At 38.3% G+C, this 18745-nt stretch overlaps 1 protein-coding gene across 25 annotated transcripts in view; it reads left to right on the forward strand.

The window, feature by feature from the left end:
- ZBTB20 (zinc finger and BTB domain containing 20) overlaps positions 1-18745 on the forward strand; it is a 470842-nt gene that overhangs the window by 207477 nt on the left and 244620 nt on the right. The window contains exon 1 of one of the 25 annotated variants that reach the window (XM_021398499.1): positions 3553-3754. The exons of 23 other annotated variants lie outside the window; for them this stretch is intronic. The gene's annotated coding sequence lies outside the window, so the exon portion shown is untranslated. Of the gene's footprint in view, positions 1-3552; positions 3755-3821; positions 3896-18745 lie in introns of those variants that run through there. One more of the 25 variants, XM_021398501.1, reaches the window with a different exon arrangement.

An 18745-nucleotide genomic window follows, 5' to 3' on the forward strand; every position in this document is an offset into this window, starting at 1 on the left:
ACTAAAACCATCTCAGAAATCTGTCAGTCTGCAGGAACCATTAGGAAATATATCATTACACATGTTTAGTTGGCTGGTTGGGAGGTGGGGAAAATTAAGTAACTTCTGCTGTGTCATGGTCATTACCAAAATGGTGGAATCCAAGAGGTTCATGTGAAACAGCAGCCCATAGGGAAAAAAAAATCCAAGTAAATTGCCAGGAAAAACGTATTTCTTTCATTGCAAGGAAATACATGTTGCAAGAGGCCTGAAAAAGGTTTATTGATTATTTAAGTAGCAAGAAGAGTTAGCAGGCATCTCTAACATATTTATGTTTTGTCTCTATCATTTTAATATTTTGTCATTATTCATTTTGCCATTAAAAGTCCATGGCAACCTAGCACTATGCTTTTCTCCTCCTACAGTCATTAAAAAGACAGAAACTACATTGAAAAACATTAAGCTCACATGCAAAATCATGAAATTCTAGAGTGATAACTTGTTTATAACCTTAGTGTCTCCCTTATGATAGTCTTTACTGAAAAGTCACATTGTTTATCAGCAAATGCAGAGCTATGGAATCTTTGATATATGCAAATAGTATCTACAATTAATGTTTTTCTCTAATCAACAAACAAACAAACAAAAAAAATCCCAAGCTCCAAATCACTTACTTATTGCAGTGAAAAATAAGGCTACTTCGCAGTTATGTTGTGTTGTGGGGAGAACATGTAACAGAAGTGAATAGCAGTAACATACTGTGGTGCAAAAAAGAGCAGTTAGTACTACCAAAACTTATTTTAGGATTTTCTGGCCTAAGTATTTGTCCATGATGCCCTTGGTAAATATTTGGTAGAATTTCATAATTGAGTGGATTTTTAAAGCTTATAAAACCTTTTTCTTGAAACATGAAACTAGCCAGTATTCACTTTTTAAGCTTTGAGTCTATTCATATTTTTTTATTTTTAATGCTTTCTACAATAGATAGTTTAATCCTTTCTTTATTTCCAATTCTTTTAAGTCTCCAGATGTTCTTTTTTTTTCCACATTCCCTATGTGCAAAACAGATGAACTTTTGTTTATTCAAGATCTCATGAAATTGCGTATGAGGTAAACATTAAAAATAGAAAATTTGCACAGCAGTTTCCAACATTTTTTGAATGATTGAAGGCAAGCTGATTTTAACGGAAACTTTTGTCAGCTTCAGTTGACAGCTTCTCAAGCACAACATTCATGAGAACTGAACTCTGTAATTTGTCCCCCCATATTTTTAGGGGATTTGGATCTCTCTTCGAACCTTTTCCATGCAGTACTATTGCTTATAACCTAATGTTCAAACTAGTGTTTAAATATGTCTTCTCTGGATGTTGGTAAAGCAAGCATAGCACTGTTGGAACTGCTCTTATTGCCATGAGAGCTTGCTTTGCCCTTCCTGGCAGTTCTCTATTTTCTCTATGAATATCCTACATGTTATTTCACAAGGTTAATAAATTTTATGTTTCTGCATGGCATCCGATGAGGGCATACAACAGTTTGTAGACTAACTTTAAGTGTATTAATCGATGCTAAATATTTCCTCTTCACATGCATTCTATTAAAGAACAAAGAGATTGTTTTGCTTTTTTTTTTTTTGAACTTTGTTCTGTGGGTCAGTCTTCCTGAGACACTCATCTTGTATAGCATCACTTTTTGTTTGATTGTTAAGCATAATTTCTTTGGACACCAGTACAGTCAGGTAGTGTTTGTGGTAGACTTCTGTGTCTCATTTCTTTATCCCAGTATTCTCTTCGTTGACAGAGAAGATAGTACTTGGACACATTTTTTTGTTGGCCTGACCAATTACTAAAGAGTGTTAAGTTGAAATTGCATGCCCAGCTCTCTCCATATGAATATCTTCTTTTTTCTTTAAGGGTCAGTTTCATTTTAAGAAAAATCAGACTAGTTAGGCCGCACATTATTTTGTGTATAAAACATTTCTGGGGTTATTTGAATGCAGTTTCAGTTTTGTGCAAACAAAATGAATAAGCATGTGTAAGACAGTGAATTACTGTTTTCCTTTTCTCTCTAACCTAAAATCCCAACAGAGATTCTGAATGCATGCCGGCTGGTAGTATCGTAGTTAATGTTAGTAGATGTGGATATGAAAAAACAAATCAACAGAACAGTCAGAGACGTTGTATATCTGTTGAATTTCCCTAAAATAGGATCTACCTTTTTTATAACGACATGGGTTTTTTGTTTGCTTGACCTGTACAGAAAAGCATGTTGTCCATTATATGGAGCTTGAAGAGAACAACATGGGGAATGCGTGTCATCCAGCAAAGATAATGCAAATGAAGCCTCAGTGGGGTTTGTATGTTTTGGTTTTGGATGTTTGGTTTTTGTAATCTGCATACTCCTTTTTTTTTGGTTGTTCTGACACTAGGCTAGGTGTTTGCTGTGGCTTGCAATAAGCCTGCTACTTTTAGTCTTCCAATTTGTCAGTATACTTCAGAGATTATATTAACACCCTCTACATTCACATTGACATTATTAGCAAAATCCCCAGACCAGTATGTGAACAAGTAAATTGGTGCTCAGCAGTTCAGTGTTGTGCCAGCCCAGTGCTGGCAGAGTGCTTTCTAAGACCCAGAGTCAAGGAGCAGGTGGAATTTAGAAACCTGTGTCGTATGTTATAGGCAAAGGGTTCAGCAATGTAATGGGCATTCAGCTGTGGGAATGAGAGAATTTGACCCTGTTGAATCAATATGCTTCTCTTTATAGATCTAGGATCATGCCAGTGTCTAAATTGAGGACTCCAGGTGTATGTTTGTCTGCAAGAGAAAATAGCAGGAGTATTTTGACAGTCCTAGTGAGTGAGCAAAGCAGATTGTGTTTCTTCTTTCTGTTCTCCAGTTCCCATATTACCATGTTACCCTAACATCTCGAAAAATGCCAGGCTTTATATTACGTAGTGTGTAATTGTGCCTTTGACTTAAGCACTCCTACAGGCCAGCAGATCCTGAAGGATTGAGTCAAAAGTTGATCTAAAGTAGTGCTAAAGGAAGATTTTTCTTAGCAATAACCCTTATAGCTGACTATGAGTTTCCTTTGCATCTTTGTACTGAGTGCAAGGAGTGCCACAATGACATCAGTAATATCTTTCTGTAGTTTCTAATGAGATTTAGGTGGTTGGTGTGGGAAGGAAGCCTCACTTCTGGCTGGAGGGGCTGGTCATTGAGCATCTGCTTTGCCGAAGGCCTGGCAAAGGGCACCAAAGCATCAAGAATAGGAAACGTATGCTTGGTTCAGAAAAGCAGTATTCTGATCCTAGACGCTTTGCTCCCCTCTTTCCACAGGGCCACTGTTCACACATACCTTACGTCCCCACCTCACTCCTCTGCCTTCCTCCATGAGCAGCTCTCGCTGAGCTCTGAATGCATTGTACGGAGCAGTGTAAATCAATAGTAACTGCTGACCGCCCACTCGGGGCTCCGTTACGCAATATCGCATACCGTGTACACTGAGACAAAAAGGGAAAAAGCTCACACAGGCTTTACATTCAAAAGCTCTTGCATAATTTTGCTTTTCTACAGCCAAAAAAAAAAAAAAAAAAAGGAAATAACAGATGGGGAGCCTTGCAGTTTTTTTCCCTTTTCTCAGGCTTTACCGAAGGGAGTTCGTTTAACATCCATGGTCATTTTCAGTGCCCTGTGCTGCAGATAAGCAAGCCGTACTTGCTCATGCTTTAGAATAAGGCTTTCTTCCGTCTTCCATGATGTGGTGCACTTCTCAGGTAATACGAGAAAAACTATTACAAAGTATTTAAGGCTGAATTGGTTATTTGTTTAGCCTCAATAGGAAAAGGAAAAGAAAAACCTCCCTTGGACTGCTCGCTGCATGTTACAAAGCGAAAGAGGGACAAGGAGTACGGGAGGTTGGACTGAATTCTCTTGTGCCTTTTAATATCTTTTCTTTCCTTTCTGAAAAGCAAAATAATCTCACTGCAATATTTATGTAAAAAGCCAGTTATGTAACTCTCGCCTGCCTTTCACTTTTGCTACCTCTCCGGACTGTAAGGCTCCACTGTTTTTCCTCCTGACAGATTGCATTAAGACCTGCAAATCCCGATGAAAGAAAGGAGCGACTGGGTGCCTGCAGCACAGGCTTTAATTTCGAGCCTTTTTAAGGGCTTCAGACTGGAAGACAATGGATCTATTTATGATCTTTTTTTGGCTGCTGGAATTCCTATTGAGTACTTTCCTGTCACAGTGTGCTCTGGAACATCCGTGGCTTCTGTACTGTGCTGTGCTCCCCCTCCTTCTTTCTCCTATTTTTTTCCCCTCCAAACTTTGGATATATACAATGGAAGTGTCAGGTCACTCTTAACTTAACAGCAGCAAGTGCAGAAGCAGTGTAGAATCTTATGTCGCTCTAAACTTTACTTATTCATTTTTATTGCATTTAAGTGATTGATAGCCATAGAAATCCAGAAATTCTTTTAATAAGGATGAGTTGGGATATTTTTAATTGATTTCAGTCAAATGTAAATGAAAAATATATAACCCTGCTTTTTGGAAGATTTAAAAAAAGAGAAAGCAAGGCTCTGTAGTAAGAACATTTCGTACTTTTTGATAACATTTCAGGAGGAAAATGTACCTGTACTGCAACCAATTTATTCATGGCTTTATCCTCTGAGGATCTGACCTGTTTGTGGTCACAAGTATTGTGTCGGGGTTTGTTTTCTTTTGCCCTTTACAAATAGTTCTTGTCTGTGTACACATTCTCGGACAGATTCTTCCCTAGTGTAATGCTGCTAATTTCGTTGATATTACATCAGGGTGTATAAGGTCAATTAACAAGTTATGGGGCTTGATTCGTGGTTATTTTAAAACGTTGTCCTGGCAATGTAAAGGAGTCATAAAGTGGGCATAATTTATGTTTATGCTCACTTCAGGAATAACAAATAATAGTTAAAGCTGAGATCTTTTGATAATGATTCCTGAGACAAGTTTTGAATGAATAAAGGCTTTCTGAAAACAGGAAGAGGAAGATTTTAAGGTGTATAAGTATCTTATGTAAGTATGATGTTTTGTAAGTATATCGTATAGGCTGCATTTCAGAAAATTGCTGGCCAGTACATAGATCTTCAAAGGGGTATTAGAACACCTGAATTCCCTGCCTGCTTCTGAAACCAACTCTTGCTTTAGCTCTGGGCAGCTAAAACTTCTGCCTCCATTTCTGTCTCAGTACAGAATCTCATAGGGATTATTGTAGATACTTGCTTTATTGTGCCCTACAGAAGTTTTCTCGAATTATTTTATTAATGTTTATAAGGTGGATTTAAATGCAAAGGCAGAAGGTGTTGAAATAATGTGGAGAGGTTATAAAAACCGTTTACACTTCTGGCCAGTGTTGCCACAAAGACCAAACTGCAGGCACTAACTGTAAATAAATGTTAGCTGTTAATCAGAAGACGACCCTAATTATCAGAGGATGAATTCTGCCCTGTAGGAATACTAGGGCCTTGAAATCTCTGTAGTTGTAAAGATGGAGCTGAATCAGCTTATCAATTGCATTTTATGACATGGTTATAGAAAGTGGAGGTGACTAACCTTCCTTACCTTGACAATCCTTTATCCTAGTGTTCCTAACAGCTGTCAACCCTTTATAAAATGCTTAGAGGATGCGTATGGGCTGAATATGATTTCAGTGTATAACTTAATCAAAAGAATGGTCATATGTCTTTGAAAGAATATTGCTTTCTACCATTCTTCTCAGAGGTTTATTCTGCCGTTTTTTTTGTCTGCCCTGATAACAATGGAAAACTTATTTGAAACAGGTTACAAAACATGGTAACTTTTAGCGTTAGACAAGTAGAATTCACATCTTAAAGGCATTCTCATGCTTTTCAATTATTAAGAAATTTCTTTTTATACCACTAGGTTCTTTCTGACTTCCCAAGTCTCAAGTTCCCGGCTTTGATTTGTAGGCTTACACAGACTTGAAACAAGGCACTATCCTTTCTGAATGGTCCAGTTCATACTTAATTATTTTCTGAGTAATTACTAATTAAACAATATGAAAAACCATGACAGTACCTGCTGCTAAAAGTCTAGCTATTTTTGTACAATTGAATAGCAACCAGAATTGTGGAACTCTGTTTTCTGGAAAATACAACATTTGATTTTTGTTTATGGGGGTGAGGGTGGCTTGACTTGACCAGACATTAGACATTCAACCCATGTAGGAAAACTCTGGTTCCATAAATTCATAGATAGAATAGGCAAAAGCGATGGTTCAAGCAGTTTCTGAAATGGGATGCTAATATTCAGTTTTACCAAACAGAACTTCATTTCACAACTTAAGAAAACTCTAGTATTTAAACCTAAGCTGTTTCAGTCCTGCCACTGTATAGTTCTGTGCCTTATTTTTCTTAAATTCAAGATTGTTATTTTAGAGAAAAGGTTAAACGTGAGCACAACGGGTTTAAAAACAGCAAGAACAATAAAAAGAGCTCTACATTAAATTTATTTTGAGTTTTCATTGTTTTTATTCCCTCACACACGCTTGGTGTTGAGTATATTGGAAAAAAAAGTTAGCTAATACAATTTTGCTATATCCAGCAATGTCCTGACTTAACTACAACCTCTTTTTTTCTTTTTTCTATTAATTTTTCTGCATGGTTAACTTGTTCTTCAAAATAGATTTTTTTTTGCGAGTCTGGCACTTCAGTTTAGGTTTATTACAGTTTTGTGTCCTACACTGTCAACAGTTCCCTGCCAATACACTCAATATCTTCATGGGTTTTATTTTGACTTACAGGATTCCCTCAGAGATGATGCCAGAATGAATATTTTTGGGGTAGTTGTAACAAATGTATCAGATTCTTTTCTCCCATCACAAAACCTGGTGTATCCTTGTTTTGCTGTTAAATCTAGTTCAGAGAGGTAGGCCTTGACACCTGCAGGGAGAAATCATTGAAGTCCAGTGATGTGGAGAGGTTCTCAGCATGGGCACAATGCCTGTAGCAGAGGCTCTTTGGAGGGGTGGACATGTGGATGCTTCTTGCTCTTTCCTCTGGACAGTTGTTAGTATTTTAGATTAGATATTAGGAGTAAATTCTTTACTCAGAGGGTGGTGAGGCCCTGGCACAGGCTGCCAGTAGAATCTGTGGATGCCCCATCCCTGGAGGTGTTCAAGGCCATGTTGGATGGGGCCCTGGGCAGCCTGATTTAGTTGAATGTGTCCCTGCCTACAGCAGAGGATTGGAACTGGATGATGTTTAAGGTCCCTTGCAACCCAAACCATACTGTGATCCTATGATACTATGATTTTCCTCATTATGAAACATAGTGTGTTCTGTTAGAACTTAATGCCTGTTCAGAGCAAGCCCAGTGAGAGGATGGACCATGCAATGTATCATACCCACTTTGGAAAAGATGCAGATCCTCATTTCACCCTCTGTTTTCATTTCATCTCTAGCAATAATTTTCTGCTAGTGTCTAGAGTGGGGAACATGGCAAAACTCTTTTCACCTTACAGATTAGGAGGCTTTAAAGCACTCTTTAAGGCTTGACTCTTATAACTAAAGTAAAGGAGAGCAGTGAACTACACTTTTTAATCCAGAAAGTCTGCTTCAGGGTAAAATCTTGGGAGAAAACTACCTGCAGAGTTCTGTATCTGTGGAGACTCAACTTTGAGTATTATTTAATAATTTTGACTGAAGGCACCTATGACTTGTTTGGCTACTGGGACACATGTTGAAGCTCAGCACTTTAGAGAAGTTCTTGCAGGGAGAAGATACACCAAGAGTTCATCAGCACAGGGAGGAGAGAGAGGATTTTTTGCCCTGAAGGTTTTGCTGATTTATTTGTGATTTGAGTTAGATGGACTCACTGCATTAGCTGTATTGTGAAAAAGAGTAAAACAAACTCGGTAATTTTTGCAATCAAAACAAATAAAAATGTCTTTCATGGAAAGATTGTGTGGAACGATATTAATAGAAAATGGTGCAGAAAACATCTCTGCCCATAGTTTTTGCTGCATACATTTCTTAAACTACTTTTTTTTGCTTAAAGGCTCTATTAACTATCCCGATAGCCTTGTGCTCCTTACATCGCTTTAGGAAAAGATTGCAAAGTTCCAACCTCATCTTCTGGGATATGTCTTTTCGGCTTACAAAGAGTCAGTGGCAGCTGAGGCTGGAAATGGTCTGTTCTACTTGGAGAAAGGGAGGGGCAGGTCCATGATGGTTGTTCGGCCGTTTCTGAGAATCAGCTGCTTTTTCTTTATACTGCAAAGATTAAACAAAGAATGTTAAACATTTCCCAATTTAGCATTTATAATGGAAAGCGGCTGTAGGGCCACAGCTCGCTGCTGCAAGGGCAGGCGTTCATATTTGGAGTTGCTGAAAAAGGCTTTTATTTTCTTTGAAGACCTCTCCGTTCCTCTTCCAGTCTGGCTGCAGCACTTTGCAGTCAGGTGGAGGCAGCTTTAAATTTGTTACTTTCATTTAAGTAGGAGCTAATTTACTTTTGGAAATGGAAGTTAGAGCAGCCCAGCTATCTGCAAAGTGGAGGAGGAGGCACGGTATTCCTTTAGCTTTTCAAATGTCTGTGATTTTATTTCACACCAACGGGCAAGCAAAAATTGCCTTACTTAGCTCCTGTTAGTAATAATATGTAGTATTTATAATCTAACGTCTTAGCTTCAACTCTTCATCTCAGTTTCTAAAAAAATATCTGTTGACTTTGTTCAGTCATCTTTATAGTTGCATCCAGCTCAGAACCTTTGAAGTAGAATGTTGGAGTTTAATTCTTGAGTGCAGCAGAACGACATTTTTTGACCTACTGACAGCACAGTTTTTTCCATAGCATTTCTCTAGTGATTTCATGGGGAACTGTGACTTTCTGTTCCTTATAGCAAAGGGAAAGAACTCCTGAGTATGGCTGCAAATGAAAAACAAACAAAACCAAAAAAAAAGGGGGGGAAGGGGGGCATTTTGACATGTGAGTGTTAAATATGGTTGTCTTGTTTTAGTTATTTGTCATCCTTTCTTCTTTTGTCTCACTTGAAGAATCCATAGTCGAAACAAATACCTACCTCAGGCTTTCTTAGTTGAAGCTGAGGGGAATTCCAGCTTTATGAAAATACGTTTTACTCTCTGCTGGAGTGAAATAAGTGTTAATAAAGTTAGTTTTTAACAAAGCAGCTAAAAATGTCCTTAGTCTCTCAATTGGCTAGATTTCAGAAATTCAGCAGTTTTCTGTCATCACATGTGGACAAAATCTAAACATCTCATATAATTAAAACATTTTCAGAAAAAATATTTCTGGTTTCTTTTATAAATTGTAAGCTCTATAAAAATCAGATATCCATTTTCTGCCTTCTCTAGCCTGTCTGCAAGTAGGTTTTGTCTAAACAAAATAGCCTTGCACTCAGAGCTCACAAACATTTGTGTATTACTTAGGTATCGACATGAGTAATTTTATTTCCCTCTTATAATAGCTTAAATAGAATTGTAAATATTTGCCCATCTTTCTGTTTCTTAAGGGAAGCTTTTCACAGAATCTTTTTTTTTTTTGTAATTTGGAATGAGTTGAAGTGGTTGCATTTCTTATAGAACGTTAGAATTTTTGGACTGTGCATCTGTTTAAGCACGTGGAGAAAGACAAGATTGAGATCATGTAAGTCATGAAACTGAGGGTGTATAACCCATATTTTGTTCTCTCACCATTTTTACAATTTATATCTAGATGCAAGTAATAAACCAAAAAAGAAAAAAGAAAAGAAGATCTAGTTAGCATTTATTTTTAAAGTGGTTAATGAAAAGCAAAGTTCAAATGAGGCCACAAATCCTGGTGGTGCACAATGGGTTGATTTATTTTGTAAATAGACCATGGATAATTAACCATAAAACAAAACTTTTTTTTTTTTTTTTTGAAACTTGCATAATGACACTGGTTTCTTTTAGTTGCTGTGAGTCGCACAGAGGGATAACGACTTATTCACAACTGGTTGCAACTGGTTACAGCCAAGAAAGGAAAAATCCCAGAGCAGTTAGCGGGAAAAGGCCATTAAAACCCTGCTACACTTGTAGTTTTACAATGAGGCATTTGCTAACGGCTATAGCGTGGGTAAAGTTGCCCTTGTACAACAGCAGAAAGAGAAGATATACATGCTCTGATGATGCTTGCCATGTTATCCCATGCTTTGGCTTAAAACACATTAGCAAAAGACAGCCCTTTCAGCTGGCCTTGTGGTCGGCAATTTTATATTCACATTTAAATAACATTATGCTCTGTTAGAAGCTTCTATGATGCCTATATCCTTACTTCTCTGACAGTGGGGAAGAGTTCTCCAGATAGTCAAAATAGTCTGTCTTGCTGCCAAATCCTCTTGTGAACCAGACAGTGATAGTAGTTTTTCAGATATGTGATACAAGAAAACTGCCTGCCCAATGTCCCCCAGATTTGCGTCTTCATATTCCGCAGTCATCTGTGGAAGAGATCTCTCATGCTCAAGAAGGAGAAGGTCCAATTTGTTGTGTGGGCACATCCACTACTAATCAAAACTACCAGCTGGGGTTATAGCACTGGAGAATGTAAATAGACTGGAGCATGAGATGTTCAGATGACAATATGGAATATGGCAACTTTTGTGGTGGTTTCTATTAGTTGTCCATATTCAAGTTTGCTCATCTCATGCCAGCTATTTAGAACGATGAGAGAATTTCTGTAGATAATGGTCAAGCTGCAAGAGATTGGGTCCGCCACAAAGGCTCTATCTATATGAACACCTTAGCTGGCTTTTACACACCACAGTGTGCCTTAAAATTCTTTTGCTCACATATACATTCTTTGAGGATTGCATGGAGATGAAGTTTGATTGTGCAGTGTTTCTGTGAAAGTTGGCTATGTGTGCAACTGGGCTGCATGTCACAGATAGTTTAAGGTACTTGCAAAAAAAAACCTTCATTCACAGTTGTAGCTTGGCTAGGCAGAAGCAGTGAGTAAAAATGCTTAAAATCAGCAGTTTTACATGTGTTGAATCAGTTTATCAGAAGAGTGTTACACGCCAGTGTTTACAAGACTTCTGTGTCTTAAATTGATCTGTAGGCATTAGTTCTCTTCTGCAGATAAGGGGTATTTGTTTGTCAGCAACACACTGTAGAAACTGAGGGGAAGAGGAGCAGATCATTAGTGTCAGGCTGTCACATGCTATCTCCATGGGCTTAATGTAGATAATGGGGTAAAAGGATTGTGTGTGGAATTTTTAGTCTAGATCCCAGATGCAAGACATGACCTTAGATTGGCTCTTTGAACCCCTAACAAGAGAGCTGCCAAGTTCCCACTACTGTGCTAATACCAGTAACTACAACACATGGGCTGCGACTTCTGATCTTTTTTTAGGATAAAGGGTCAGTTTGAAGTAGCACTTAATTTGAGCAAGAGACTCCTGTTTGTGGGTGGGAGTCACGCTGTGGGCAACATGAGCATGCTATTTTCAAGTGGCATTGCAGTGAAGACAAGACCCCAAAAGTCAGTTAACTTCACTGTCTTCGGCATCTGCTCAGGTCCTTCTGGAAAGGAAGCCAGTGAGAAAACACTGTGAAAATGTTAAGTGGATGTGATTGTCCTGTAGGCTCTCCCTTGAAACTGTTATTTGTCAGACTTTTACTTATGGAAATTGTAGTGAAGTATGGAATCTGCTACATACTGTTTATAAGTTTGAACTTGGTTTTATTGACTAACTGAATGCTTTTATTTTGTGACAGTCTTTTTCTGTGCTCTACATCATGCCAAAGAGACAGAGGAGTGGTGTTGGCATATCATTGTATGAATAGGTCTGTCATTAAATATTTGAAATAGAAACATCTGAAATAGATCTTGCCTGAGAAGAACAATGGGGTAACTAGAGAAAGCCAGTTTTCTCCAAATTCACTTTTAGGGGCTGGAGAATTTAGCAAATGGGAAAAAAAGAACAAAGAGATCAGGTATTAGCACAGGGTCTTAAAACTCCGAAGCCTCAGAGGCTTGAAGACACAGAGGAAGCTGAGAGGGGAAAGGGGAGAGGTATGATTAGCAGAGGGAGCTTTTTCTTCTTCTTCTGTTTTCCTTTTTTCCTTTGTCTCTGTAACTGTAAGATCAGCTAAGGAAGAGGGAAGCTGATAATAGGGCAGCAGGAGTCCCTCATTTTGGAAAGGCAATTTGTATAGGAAATGGAAGTTTTTTTTACCATAATGTTGACCTAAGCCCAGGGACCATCCACTGCTAGTGCTGAGGATGCTGAAGCATGGAGTTGTGTTTGGGTATTTTGTGTTTTTTCTGGTCTCTAAATTCTGTGGTTTTGTTTTGCAGAGATGAAAAGAGCAAGTCAGTTATCTTCCTCAGGCAGGGCAGCAAGGCTCTGAAATCTTGCTGCTAGGAAGGGGTTACAGGCAGCTAGAGCTGAAGAAACATGCAGGATGAAGGACAGCATGTTCAATTCATTTCAGGCTGTGGAAGCTGTCAGCCCATGGGCCCAGTGTGCTGGAGGTACATTCAATAGTTTGCTTGATGTGGGGCAGGGAAAGCTCTGTTAGAGTTGTGACAGAAGTAATTGTAGCTCAGGCATTTGAGCAAGCCTTTCTATTTCTCTCATATGGTAATGACCTGTTTGAAAAGATCTACGATCCAAACTCTTTATTTTGCCCCCTACTCTCTTCCCATGTAGCACTCCCCAGATCTAATGCTTGAAATAAAAAAAACACAGGAGAGGTAATCCCAGCAGTTCTCCCTGAGACTTTTCCCATCTTTGCTTTGCAAAGTGTGACATCAGTGTTCCGGGAGGTAGGTTCAAGTTCAAGTCAGAAAGTGCCTTCATGGGGGACTAAGCAGTACAGTTGTTTGAATCCTTGGATTTCTGCTCCAAGCACTGCATTTTGCAATAAACTTTATAACAAACAAATTGTTTGGTTCTTAATGAGATTCTGTTCATGTCACAAAAAGCCCTTCACCGAACGGCACAGGGGGCAACCACTTCTCAAAAGCATCTCAACACAGAAAAATATCCAGGGGTTGCCAATCACTGAGAATGATGTCATCATTTCAGGCCAAGCTGTACTTCAGCTCTCTTATGGTCTTCCTAAGGGACTGCATTGTATGTTGGGACTCTTGCTGCTGCCTGGTTGAGGGGAAATCCCTGAATTCCTCCTGCTTTAGGCCAAGATTTATCTCACAGCTTCAATCAAGCTTACATGGCTTTGTGGTGTTTTGCATTTTATTCATTTGGAAATGTGTTAGCAGTGAGCAAGAACTGTAGTGGCTGAAGAAAAAGGAATTCCTGGGTACTAAAGATCATCTTAATTTCAATTATTCTTGTATTTCTCTATACACCAAATTCAAAGATACAGGAACAGACCAGAAACAACTAACGTTCTCCTTACTTCTCACTCACAATTCTTCTGTAGGACTCTCTGTGACTATATGTGCTTCTTAATCCTGGTCAGAACTGGTTTTGATATTTTCCCAAATGGCAGTAGTAATTAAGGGTAGGTACTTGACCCAACAAGACTTATGCAAGCAGTTACATAAATGATTGTCTGAGAAAGCCTCTTGCTTTTCATACATCAGTAAGCTCTGCTGGTCTAAGAAGTAGACAAGAACAATACACAAGCTAGATTATTAATAATAGTTAGATTGTCACTGATAGACTGATGGAATTTTAAAGTTATTACAAACTTGTGAGGTGCACTAAAGAGTACTGAAGGTCAGGGCTAGAATCAGTTAAAAATATCTGATGGAATTCCCTTCTGAGGGAAATACTTGTATAGTTGTTCATAAATAAAAAAAAAAAAAATAAAAAAATAAAAAGTAAGTAAGGAAGAAAGAAACAAATATTTCCAGGACTCAATTTATTTTCATTATCTATATTTCCGGATAAAGCTTTTTTGCATCAGTGAAACAGAAATGCTTGTTTCAAACTTTTCTTTCAAAAATGTATTCTATGTTCTAATATAAAATTTAAATCAAAACTGAAAGCAACAATCAAAACAAAATTATTTTGTCAAAACAAAACATTCAATTGATTGAAATGATTTTTTTATTTTTGTTTCATGGGCAACTTTACAATACACTGTTTAATTCAACTGTGAAACAAAAGCAAATTTCAAAGTCTGTAGCTATCCTGTAAAGCAGAAATGTTGGGTTGTGTTTAGAGGAGTAATTCACCAGAACTCTGTTAAACCTGTTTTAAAAAAATCTACAAAATCTCTCATTCTGTTGAGACAGCAAAGTATTTTAAATGTATGAGGACCCTTAGACTTTGAAGAGGTCATGCACTGATGTCCTTCAGAGCAACGAACTTCAAGTACACTCATATTCTTGAGATGTTTTTATTGTTGATTTGACTTTCTATGGATGTTCATAAAATTATGAAAACAATCCCATAGATTATGTGAGATTCCATTATGGGACTTGGGCTCTCTGTAACAGTTGATAAGAATATGTCCCTTCAGTTATACGCTGGTTCCCCTTGGAAATATATTGTCTTTCAGTCTGCAAACTGGGAAGCTTTTATTACCATTTCAGCTCTACTGGCTTCTTCTGCTGAGTGGTTGTGGACCGAATTTTTCAAATTCTGGGTGTCTGACTCAGTAAAATTGCTTGCAAAATCGATGTATTTTCCTCTACATTCCACTTTCTCATGTAAGATCAGTATACTTAAGCACTACAGTTCTTGACCAGTGCCAAAATGTATGATGTGCCTCGGAAGCGTATTACATTAGGTTATGGTTTTGACTAATCTGAAATTCTTCAGAACTGGACTAAATCCAGCTCAGTGGGAGCACTCTACAAAAGAACAACATGAATTTAAAGGGGCTATTTTTGACTGAGCGTAGGGCTGAAGGTAACAATTAAAAGCGAAGCACATACTTAAGGATTGCTCTGTTGCTGGAAAGACTGTTGCACATGGAACGTAAAGCACCTGACCTTGTCACAACATTGTGAGGACTGCTGCTTTTTGAACAAGGGCTGGCGTGCTAACCCACTCACACAATACCTTGGTTATTCTGGTGTGGCTTCTTTAAATTTGGCTAGATACAATGTCCTATTCTTAAATTTTTGTTTCTGTTTTTGTTTTTTTTTTTTTTTTGACCTGATAAGGGATATTTTGTCATACAGAACACCTGCTTTTAAATAAATACGTGTCCTAGGGACAACAGTGTATTGGTTCAGTATTTCTCAGTCACAGGCCGGTGATAAGATAGGCAGAAATATGGGCTTTGTCTAACAGCTGTCTCCTGTAATCATTGGCTATTTTTTAATGCAGCTAAGCATGTAACATGATGTATCAGTAAACACTGAACTTAGTGCTAAGAAGACTGATGTAGCCTGTAGAATACGTTTTGCGCTGTCTTGGACATGAAAAGCTGGAATATTGAGTGTAAAGGCTTTTAAAAGTGTAAAAACAAAAGCTCCACCACTCCAGAGATCTATAGGTGATTTTTTTTAAAGTTGCAGACATGCTCACAATATTTCCTGCATGCTGCACATCAGAAAGATAATAATGTAAGCAGTAAAATATCCCAAGCAAACAGAAAGCATCTGTAGGTCTTGCTTAGCTGACTAATGTTATTGGGATGGTTCTTTTTAGCTTAACATAACATTAATGCTTTGCAAATTTATATATACGTGCTGAGGGTTGGTCAGGAGTTGAACTTCCCTTATAATGGTTATGTTCAACTGCTGCACAGTGCCTGGGTGCTTACAGACATGTAAGAGGACAGGAGAGGTACACAAGAAACTGCTAGACCATGCAGGATCTGGTCTACCAGCTTTAGTCACAGGAGAACATAACATGCTATAAACAGGATGTAAAGAAATATTTATAAAGGTACTTGGTGAAATCCTGGGAAGCAACTGAAGTGTTTGTTAGCTGTTGTCCCAGGATTGATGGTCTATGTCCCTTTGTTGTGCTGCTCTCTTTAATAAGTAACACACCAGACTCAGAGATATGATTTAACTGGAAAGATTTGTATTGTTAAAAACTTGTAACAGATGTAGAGAGAAAGCTATTCTGCTTCCCCTTCTCTTTCAGTGTCTTTTCTTTTCCCCACTTTAATAGCTGAATGCTAACACATCTAAGCCTTCTCTTCTAGCCTGCTACTCACTTGCCAGTCTGTCTTCAGAAAGTCAGTCATTTCTGTAGTGTACAGGGCAGAATATTTAGAGGTATGGACGAGGAGGTGTAGTCACTATATGGATTTATAATGAACTATGTTTCACTGTGGGTAGCGTTCCTTCTAGAAAAATAGGTGATGTGTGCTTGGAATGTGCATTCAAAATTCTCCCCTTGGCTATAGCGAGCTGGGGATCAAGTCCAGATTGCAGATTCTCCATTCAAACTGCTGGATTCAGTCAAAGCCCACAAGTGTCTTTCCAGCTACTACAGCCTGTGCTGCTTCCAACCCAGAATCACCACTGGCCATACTGCTCTGCCTGCCACTACAGAAATTAGAAAACTTACCTTGATATAAAGTAACACGTGAAGAAATTCTCTCACAGTGTGTTTGGAGATTTCCTGATGTGCTCACCTACTCTTTCCATCCTGTCTAGAGGTATGCTTTTTCCAGACAATTGAGATTGTAAGCATTAGTCTGAAAGAGTTCCCAACAGGATGTTGCCAACACTGTTGCCAGAGCCTTACTAAGAAGATAGGCTTCCTTTCAGAATCCAATCATTAGGTCAAGAGGTCAAAGAGACTTTTCTAAAAGTTAATTTTGCATCAGTATGTGATAGATTGTACAGTCTTTTAGAAGTCTTGACAGTCTGATGTCACTAGAGATCCTATTTATCTTAGCATTGCTTCCAGTGGTAGTTTCCCAGCATGGCTCCCACAAAGCAATTAGCAGTACAGTAGACATGGAATTGATTTAACCTGTCTCTGCTGTGTAACTCAACTTCATTTTGGATTCCCTTTCCAGATCCAACTGTTTTGTAGCACTGTAGTATGAGCTTCAAAAATGGCTAATTTCTGTGTCATAGATGACAAATTGCACAGTATGTTCTTAAAATACTTTCTTCTATAGCAGTTTCCATAGTCTTCTACTATTCCATGTGAAATCAATTTAGGATTAGGGTCCTTCGGTAAAGAGAAGTCCTTCAGTCATTGCTTTGTACAGAACTTAGGATTCTTATTCTTTAACATTCTAATATAAATATGAGACTACTGTATTTATGGAGAAAACTTGATACAGATTTGCTATTATGTGGGGCACATAAGAGATCATGAAATATCTTTGAAGCTGAAACAATGGGAAGCTGCTTACCTCATGATATAATAAGATAAAATAAGGTCACGAAAAAGTCATGTTTGCGAATTCAGCAATAGAGCTCAATGAATTATTATCAACAAGTAATTTGGTTGCCAAATATAGCATTATTGTCCAATCAAATATACACAAGTTGATCAGTCTCTTTGATTCAGGAATCACTGGAATTTACTTGATGACTACCTTCAGCATTTCTACTTTATGAACTCTTTGTCAATGGAGGTGGAAGAGAAATGGCTGTAGTTTTAATGCTATTTAGCAAAAGCCTATTCTGCAATTTTTCCCTCTGGCATCCATCTTGTTAACCGGAATTACGTGAAGCCGAGCATTTAGGAGTCTATAGTTTTGATGAAAGAGGCTAAAAAGTTTAGCAGTCATACAACAAAAGTTAACATTTAGCATACAGGAGATTTCATACAGGTTCATTGTGGCAAGGGGTTGGAACTTCATGATCCTTGAGGTCCCTTCCCACCCAAGGCATTCTGTGATTCTACGATTCACAAATTCTCATGCATCCCTCACATTGCATTTATATTATTAACCCTATGATTGAAACGGTGGAGAAAACGAAGAAACAAAAAAAAAAGTTAGAGAAGACTTGGTGCTGCATGAGTGAGGTGGGGAACAGAGTGTTCCATGAGTGCATTGGCTTAGAAGACCAGAATGAAGCTCAGTGCACATGTAAGCGGAAACAAGTCAGAAGCTGCTGCAGGTGGTGCTGCATTTGGAAGGGCAGTGTGTCACCTGTTCACTTTCTAGCCACCATGTAGTAGACGAAAGGTGCCACACTGCAGACCTCTGTTACTGTGTTTGCTTCCCCACCTCTGTTCCCAAGAATTTTGGAATAGGTTCTGACAAGAGCATATGGCAGCCATTGTTTTTGACTATACTTCACCATGTCCTACTGACTTTGAAGAGCCAAAATTTGGACCTCGATAAGTTAACCAACATACACAGAGGACTCTCAATTAAAGGGCTGGGAACAAAACTTAGTTCCTACTTTCCTGCCTATAAATTCAGTACTAATTCAGTTCTAATTTGAAATCTGTTTACTACATACACTTGCGTGCGTATTCCTTGGCACATGTGCTTCTTGCCATTATGGGGCAGATCCCATAGATTTTCTGCGTCATGAGTAGAGAGAGCCAGTCATTAAAAAAAAAAAAAAAAGCTTATTTGCCTGAGCCGTTAAGATTTTTTCTCACAGTTCTGCCTGTGGCGCCTGTCACTAGCAGTCAAATAAGGACAATTTTACCATTCTCTCCTGCTGCTCTAATTTTTTTTTCAGTGCCAGTACATGTATTTGTTATTCTTTATAACTCCCTTTGAAGTTGGGAATCCAAGGGGAATCTAAAACCGACCAGATGTTTCTGCTGCTGGAGACACAGAAAGACAGCAAGGATTAACTTTAACTGAAACTTAGTACTCTACAAAGCCCATTACAGTTAGAATATTCTTCTTTGGAAAGAT

This window comes from Numida meleagris, chromosome 1 (assembly GCF_002078875.1).
Source record: "Numida meleagris isolate 19003 breed g44 Domestic line chromosome 1, NumMel1.0, whole genome shotgun sequence".
In the NCBI taxonomy this organism is placed as follows: Eukaryota; Metazoa; Chordata; class Aves; order Galliformes; family Numididae; genus Numida; species Numida meleagris.